Genomic DNA, 6,928 nt, shown 5'->3' with positions numbered 1-6,928 from the left:
TGTGTGTGTGTAACCACCAAAGTGTACATTTCCCTGAAAAGGGTTTCTGGGTTGCAGGGTCTGATATAAAAAGCACTGTTTTAGTGGCAAAGCTCTGCCTATTTTTATTTCAGTGCTGAGAATGCTTGATGATGGAAAAACTGACTTTGTAAAGAAATTGTGTATAAGACGCTAAAGTGCCTCTCGAAATCCCATCACAGAAAATTACCTGAAAGGTAGTGGTGATGGATAAGGCAGTTATTGATGTGAAATTGGCCAATTTGGGGAAAGTCTGAAGGCTGCAAGTGTTCATCTCCTCCTCCCTCCCACCACATCAGGGGCTCGCCCCGTCTAGTCTTTCCGGTTGGATTTCTCTTTGTTTAGCAATGGGAACAGAGAGGAGCCAAAAAGACAACGTAGAAAATCCCAGGGGTGGGTGTGGGGAATATGATCTCAATTGAGAATTCCAGGAAAGCAACTGGGCAGTGAAGTCATTGAGAATGGATGTGGGGTGGGGGTGGGGCAACATGCCTCAGCCTCTGTGCCCTCAAGAGGTGCTGGCACAGGGTAGTGCCATGTGGCCACTGCCTTTGGGACTGAGTGTGCAAATCTAAATTATTACTAGGTTAGGGGCATCCGTGTCTTGCATAGACACCACTAAGCCACAGACCACTTTCATGAGAAGGTAAAACAGTGTTTCCCACTTACAAATAGCAGGAAAATGCCAAGGAAATTAGACCTCAGAAGGAAAGATTTCCAGAGCCTGGGGTTGCTGAAATATTTTTTCAGGGCACTCATGCCCACGTTTTTCTCCACATGCAATCCCTATCTAAGTCTGGGACTAGAAAGAGGACCCACAGGCTTTTTTAAAGAATAAGATTAATAAAATGAATGTGAAATGACACTTTGGGGTCCAAAATGACAACATTAACAACACACAAACTCAACCTTCTTTCTCCTTTAATCAAGAGTAAGTTAATAATTACTTTTGCTGAATTTCAGCACATACCAGTTATCCTAAGTATTGAACCTGTGATGCCCCAGAACTTTCCTGAAATTCTCAACCCAGAATTATTAAAATTCACTACAACTGAGAAGAAAAAGAAGAGATGTATTCTACATCTCATTAGATAATAATTGAATTAAATGAGCACTTTCTGTGTGCCAAGAAGTCCTTTACATAAGGACTCCATAAGGATGGAGTCCTTTACATAATTTCATTTTCAAACACATAGTAGCACAGTCACACATCATCCCCATTTTATAATTAAGGAAACTGAGACCTTGAGAGATTGCGTAACTTCCTCATGGTTTTGCCACTGGTGAACGACAAAGCTGAGATTTGAGCTATTGACTCTAAAGGAACACGCTCTCAAAACTGCTGCTGTAGGGCATTCACTGTTTGGGGTTTGTGTCTCCTATAGGAGCAGAAGCCGGGATGGAAGAAATGGTCTTTGAGTCCATTGGGTTTCTGAACTGATTTAAATAGGAAGTTGTCGGCCGGGCACGGTGGCTCATGCCTGTAATTCCAGCACTTTGGGAGGCCGAGGTGGGTGGACCACCTGAGGTCAGGAGTTTGAGACCAGCCTGATGAAGACGGTGAAACCCCATCTCTACTAAAAAAAAAAAAAAAAAAAAAAAAAAAAAAAATTAGCCAGGCACAGTGGCAGGTGCCTGTAATCCCAGCTACTTGGGAGGCTGAGGCAGAATTGCTTGAACCCTGGCAGCAGAGGTTGCAGTGAGCTGAGATCGCAGCGTTACACTCAAGTCTGGGTGACAGAGTGAGACTCTGACATTTCAGGCTAATATCTTGAATGAGGGGCAGAATAATATTGAAGGGCAACACGATAAAATATTAGAGCAGAAGGGAATTTTGTTATCATATCATATAAGAAGTTCAGAGTGAAAGTGACTTGCCCAAAGTCACATAGCAATTGTGTGAAGGAACAATATTGCAAAAGAAAAAAAAAAGAGAGAGAGAGAGGGCCATATTTCTAGTTCAGTTCAGCTGAACTAGATAGAACTAGCTCAAATGGCTCGGGAGATTTGATTTCTGAGCAACCTGAAATTCAGTTCTTCTGTACCTTAAATGTTAAGTAACTCACTAAGAGAAGCAGCAGGATCAGGGACACCAGGATGGGAAGTGGGTTTTGGTTTTCAAAAATATTTATCCATCCCCTACAGCCTCATCCACATTATACTCATAATATATACCGTGTGTGTGTGTGTGTGTGTGTGTGTGTGTGTGTGTTTTTTTTTTTTTTTTTTTTTTTTGAGACGAAGTCTCGACCTGACACCCAGGCTGGAGTGCAATGGCACAATCTCGGCTCACTGCAACCTCCTGCTCCCAGGTTCAAGAGATTCTCCTGCCTCAGCCTCCTGCCTCCCGAGTAGCTGGGAGTATAGGTGCATGCCACCATGCCCAGTTAATTTTTTGTATCTTTAGTACAGACAGGGTCTCTCCACGTTTGCCAGGCTGGTCTCATACTCCTGACGTGATCTGCCTGCCTCGACCTCCCAAAGTGTTGGGATTACAGGCGTGAGTCACCGTGCCTGGCCATATGTATATTATTTGATTTTATCAAATACATAATATTTTCCCAAGCTCAGAGAGTAAAAGTATTTTTAGATAACATTGCTATTTTTATTAATCTTTTAACATGCCATCATGATCAAAATAGTATGCTTGCTAGGCAACAAGACAAATCTCCAACCCCGCCATACTTTCTTCCTAATAGATTGCTCTGGTTATACTCCTCCTTTTATTTTGGTGCTTACACCAAAGAGTACCAAATGATATATCTGAGTTACTGAGCCCAAGTTCAAGCTAGCCACTGATGGCTCTCTACATCTCACTTTAGCATCTGTAAATCACGGCAGGGATTAGCAGCCAAGAAAGAGATAGGAAGCCCATTAGGTCAAAGTATTTTTCTGTTTTGTTCTGAACTGTATCCCTAGTGCTCAGCATACTGCATGGCCCATAGTAGGTGTTCAGTAAGCACAGGGCCCATTCAATAAATGAAGATGAATGTTTTATCAAGTCATGTAACAGTTCTGGGAAAATTCGAGGGCTCTGGGTTTGACTGATTTTTTAAAGCTTTGGAAAATGTACAGGTTTGCCATGAGTTCAAACCTTTAAAAGTTGGTTTGGTTCACGAAACAATAAAAATGATTTGCCTTTGGCAAGATGGGCCAGGTAGTGCTATCAAGGCAGTTATAAAAATATTCTTGATTTGGTTCAAGTCTCTGATGACTAGTCACAGATGAATATTAAAGAAACTTTCATAGCCTCAACTGGTGGGTTTGCCAGACTATAGAGAGCCAGTTCAACTTGTATTTCACGAGCGAGAAACGTTTAAAACACGGCATTCAATGAAACCCTTCTGAGTTATAAAATCGTGTAGAGTTAAAACTCTTCTTTAGAGTTTGTTTTACGGTATGGTCCAGTAGTTAATTAATGCGCCCTCTCCAAGAGGGATGCAAGGGGAGAGAATTCTGACTCTGACTTGCAGCTAGTTTGAAAAGAAAGGGGAATCCTCAGAAAACCTTCTTTTATTGTCTTTAAAGTCCTCAGTGTTCTCTTCTGTAACATGGGACTCCTGGTTCTTCTTATAGCCCTCAGATGTGTGTTCAAAGGCATAATTAAGGCTTAGTTAACATTTCTGCCCCGTCGAGACCAGTAATAGAGGTTTTGTTGTTGTTGTTGTTGTTGTTGCTGTTGTTTTGAGTCAGAATCCTGCACTGTTGCCTGGCCTGGAGTGCAATGGTGCGATCTCAGCTCATTGCAACCTCCACCTCCCAGGTTCAAGCAATTTTCTTGCTTCAGCCTCCCGAGTAGCTGGGATTACAGGTGCCCACCACCATCCCCAGATAATTTTTTGTATTTTCAGTAGAGACAGGATTTCACTGTGTTGGCCAGGCTGGCCTCAAACTCCTGACCTCATGATCCGCCCGCCTCAGCCTCCCAAAGTGCTGAAATTACAGGCATGAACCACCACACCCAGCCCATTAATAGGATTTTTTTTTTTCTTTCTTTCTTTCTTTTTTTGAGATGGAGTCTCGCTCTGTCACCCAGACTGGAGTGCAGTGGCCAGATCTCAGCTCACTGAAAGCTCCGCCTCCCGGGTTTATGCCATTCTCCTGCCTCAGCCTCCCGAGTAGCTGGGACTACAGGCGCCCGCCACCGCGCCCGGCTAGTTTTTTGTATTTTTTAGTAGAGACAGGGTTTCACCATGTTAGCCAGGATGGTCTCGATCTCCTGACCTCGTGATCCGCCCGTCTCAGTCTCCCAAAGTGCTGGGATTACAGGTTTGAGCCACCGTGCCCGGCCTCCATTAATAGGATTTTAAAGCAAAAGAGCACTTCTAGGAATTCGATAGGAAATTTAGAAGTAGTAATTTCGTAATAAAAAGTGTCATCTCTACTAGCTTGAACTGTGTTCAACTCTTAGTATCTCTAGAGGTTGAGGGAAACACATCTTTTTTAAGGACTTAATATGTAGGTCACAGGACCCAGAGCTGGGAGTACAGTAAACCTTTGTGAAATTTATCTTGATTTTCGAGGTAATTGAAAAGAAATTTGATCATTTCACACATTACTAATTCATAGATTGTAAAAATCTCCCCCAAACTCTGACAGTCTCTCTGCACTTATCGGAACCCAGATTTCTAAACTCAGGGCCAGAATGAGGTCTCACGTTACTAGGACTTCATCACTTTTCAAAAATATACAGCAGGCCATTTGCTGGTAGGTTATGAAATATGATCGTAAATTAAAACTAAATGACTCACATAAAATAAAAGGACAAAGAGCACTTTGTGATGCCAAGAGCTCTGGTTTGATTGTGTTAGTTCATTTTTTTGGGTATTTACAGCATTTCAGAAAGCCAAGTAACTCCATCTACTCTCAGTTGATGGTAGGCACGTGATACTGTTACTGCCAAGCTTTGCCTACAACCCACCGCAGAACCAATGAGTAAGACCAGACATTTGGACACCTCTTTATAGTTTACAATGTTCTGTCACCTACGTTTTTTCTGCGAGGCAGGTAGCATGAAGTAGAGGAGGAAGCAGCCTCACACACTTAGGGATGGGTCACAGGTACTCAGAAGAGTTGGGACTTCACAGGAAACCGAAAATTTAAGCTAAAGGACACATGACTTATTATTTTTTTAAAATGAGTTAGGGGCTAAGAATGTGGGTATACCCGAGAGATTGGTGGAGGAGAGATAATGTGGTAATATTGATGCAGCCTTTTGTTTTTGGTTTTGGTTTTTTTGAGACAGAGTCTCACTCTGTCACCCAGGCTGGAGTGCGGTGGTGCAATCTTGGCTCACTGCAACCTCTGCCTCCTGGGTTCAAGCCATTCTCCTGCCTCAGCCTCCCAAGTAGCTGGGACAACAGGCGCCCACCACCACGCCTGGCTAATTTTTTGTATTTTTAGTAGAGACGGGGTTTCACCGTGTTGTCCAGGATAGTCTTGATCTCCTGACCTCGTGATCCTCCCACTTTGGCCTCCCAATATGCAGCCTTTTGAAGTTAGTCCTGGCAGGTATGTGGTGGGAGGTGTTTGCTGCAATTGCAACTTTTCCAGTATCATTGGCTTTCTATGTGCCCAGTTAATTCATAGCCCCCCATACCCCCCCAGGGAGAGCAGGCAGATCAGATAAGGCAGGAATACACTCCAACACACTTGGGGCTGCCAGTTGCTCTTTTGTGATTTTTTTTTTTTTTTCAGTTCCACTATATTAAAATTGAGGGGAACGGTATAGGGAAGAGAGTTAGAAAACCAAATACCGCATGTTCTACTTATAAGTGAGAGCTAAGCATTGGGTGCGCCTGGACACAAAGATGGGACCAGTGAAGACTGGGGACTCCAAAAGTGAGAGGGAGGGCGAGGGAAAAGGTTGAAAAATTATCTATTGAGTGCAGTGTTCACTGCTTGGGCTACGGGATCGTTAGAAGCCCAAACCTTAGCACCATGCAATATACCCACATAACAAACCTGCACATGCGCCCCCGAATCTAAAATTAAAGACAAAGAAAAGAGAGTTATTTATTATTAGTCTTTCTCATATATCTCAGTTCTTTCCCTCATGAGCCCTTCCTTCCTTCCTTCCTTCCTTCCTTCCTTCCTTCCTTCCTTCCTTCCTCCTTTCTTCCTTCCTCCCTCCCTCCTTCCTTTCTTCCTTCCTTCCTTCCTTCCTCCTTCCTTCTTTGCTTCCTTCCTTCCTCCTTCCCTCAATCCCTCCCTCCCTCCCCCCCCCGCCATTTGCAGTGTTGTGCAACTGTCAACGTGCTCCATCTCTAGAACTTTTTCATCATCCCACAGTGAACCTGTTAAACACTAACTCCCCATCCCCCTCACTGCTGACCCGGGCAACCATCCTTCTACTTTCTGTCTTTATAAATTTCACTACTCTGGGTGCCTCATATAAGTGGAATTATACAGTGTTCATGCTTTCATGTCTGACTTATTTCACTGAGCATAATGTTTTCAGGTTCATCCATACCATAGCATGTATCAGAACTTTATTTCTTTCGGTGGCTGCATCATATTTCATTGTATGTATATACCACATTTCATTTACCCAGTCTTCATCCATTGATAGACACTTGGGTTGTTTCTACCTTTTGGTTTTTGTGAAGAGTGCTGCTGTGAACACTGGTATGCAAATGTCTTAGAGCCTCATTTCCAGTTAAAAAAAAAGGAGGTCGGGTACAGCAGCTAACACTTGTAATCCCAACATCTTGGGAGGCTGAGGCAAGAGGATCACCTGAGCCCAGGATTTCAAGACAAGCCTGGGCAACATAGTGAGATTTCGTCTGTAAAAATAAATAAATAAATACATAAATAGAATTAAAAATTAGCTGGGCATGGTGGCACGTGTCTGTAGTTCCAGCTACCTGGGAGGCTAAGGCAGGAGGGTCACTTGATTCCAGGAGGTCAA

Source organism: Rhinopithecus bieti, unplaced genomic scaffold (genome assembly GCF_001698545.2).
Source record: "Rhinopithecus bieti isolate Rb0 unplaced genomic scaffold, ASM169854v2 scaffold_52140, whole genome shotgun sequence".
NCBI classification, from domain to species: Eukaryota; Metazoa; Chordata; class Mammalia; order Primates; family Cercopithecidae; genus Rhinopithecus; species Rhinopithecus bieti.
The sequence above is the reverse complement of the archived record's forward strand: the minus strand, read 5'-3'. Positions refer to the sequence as shown.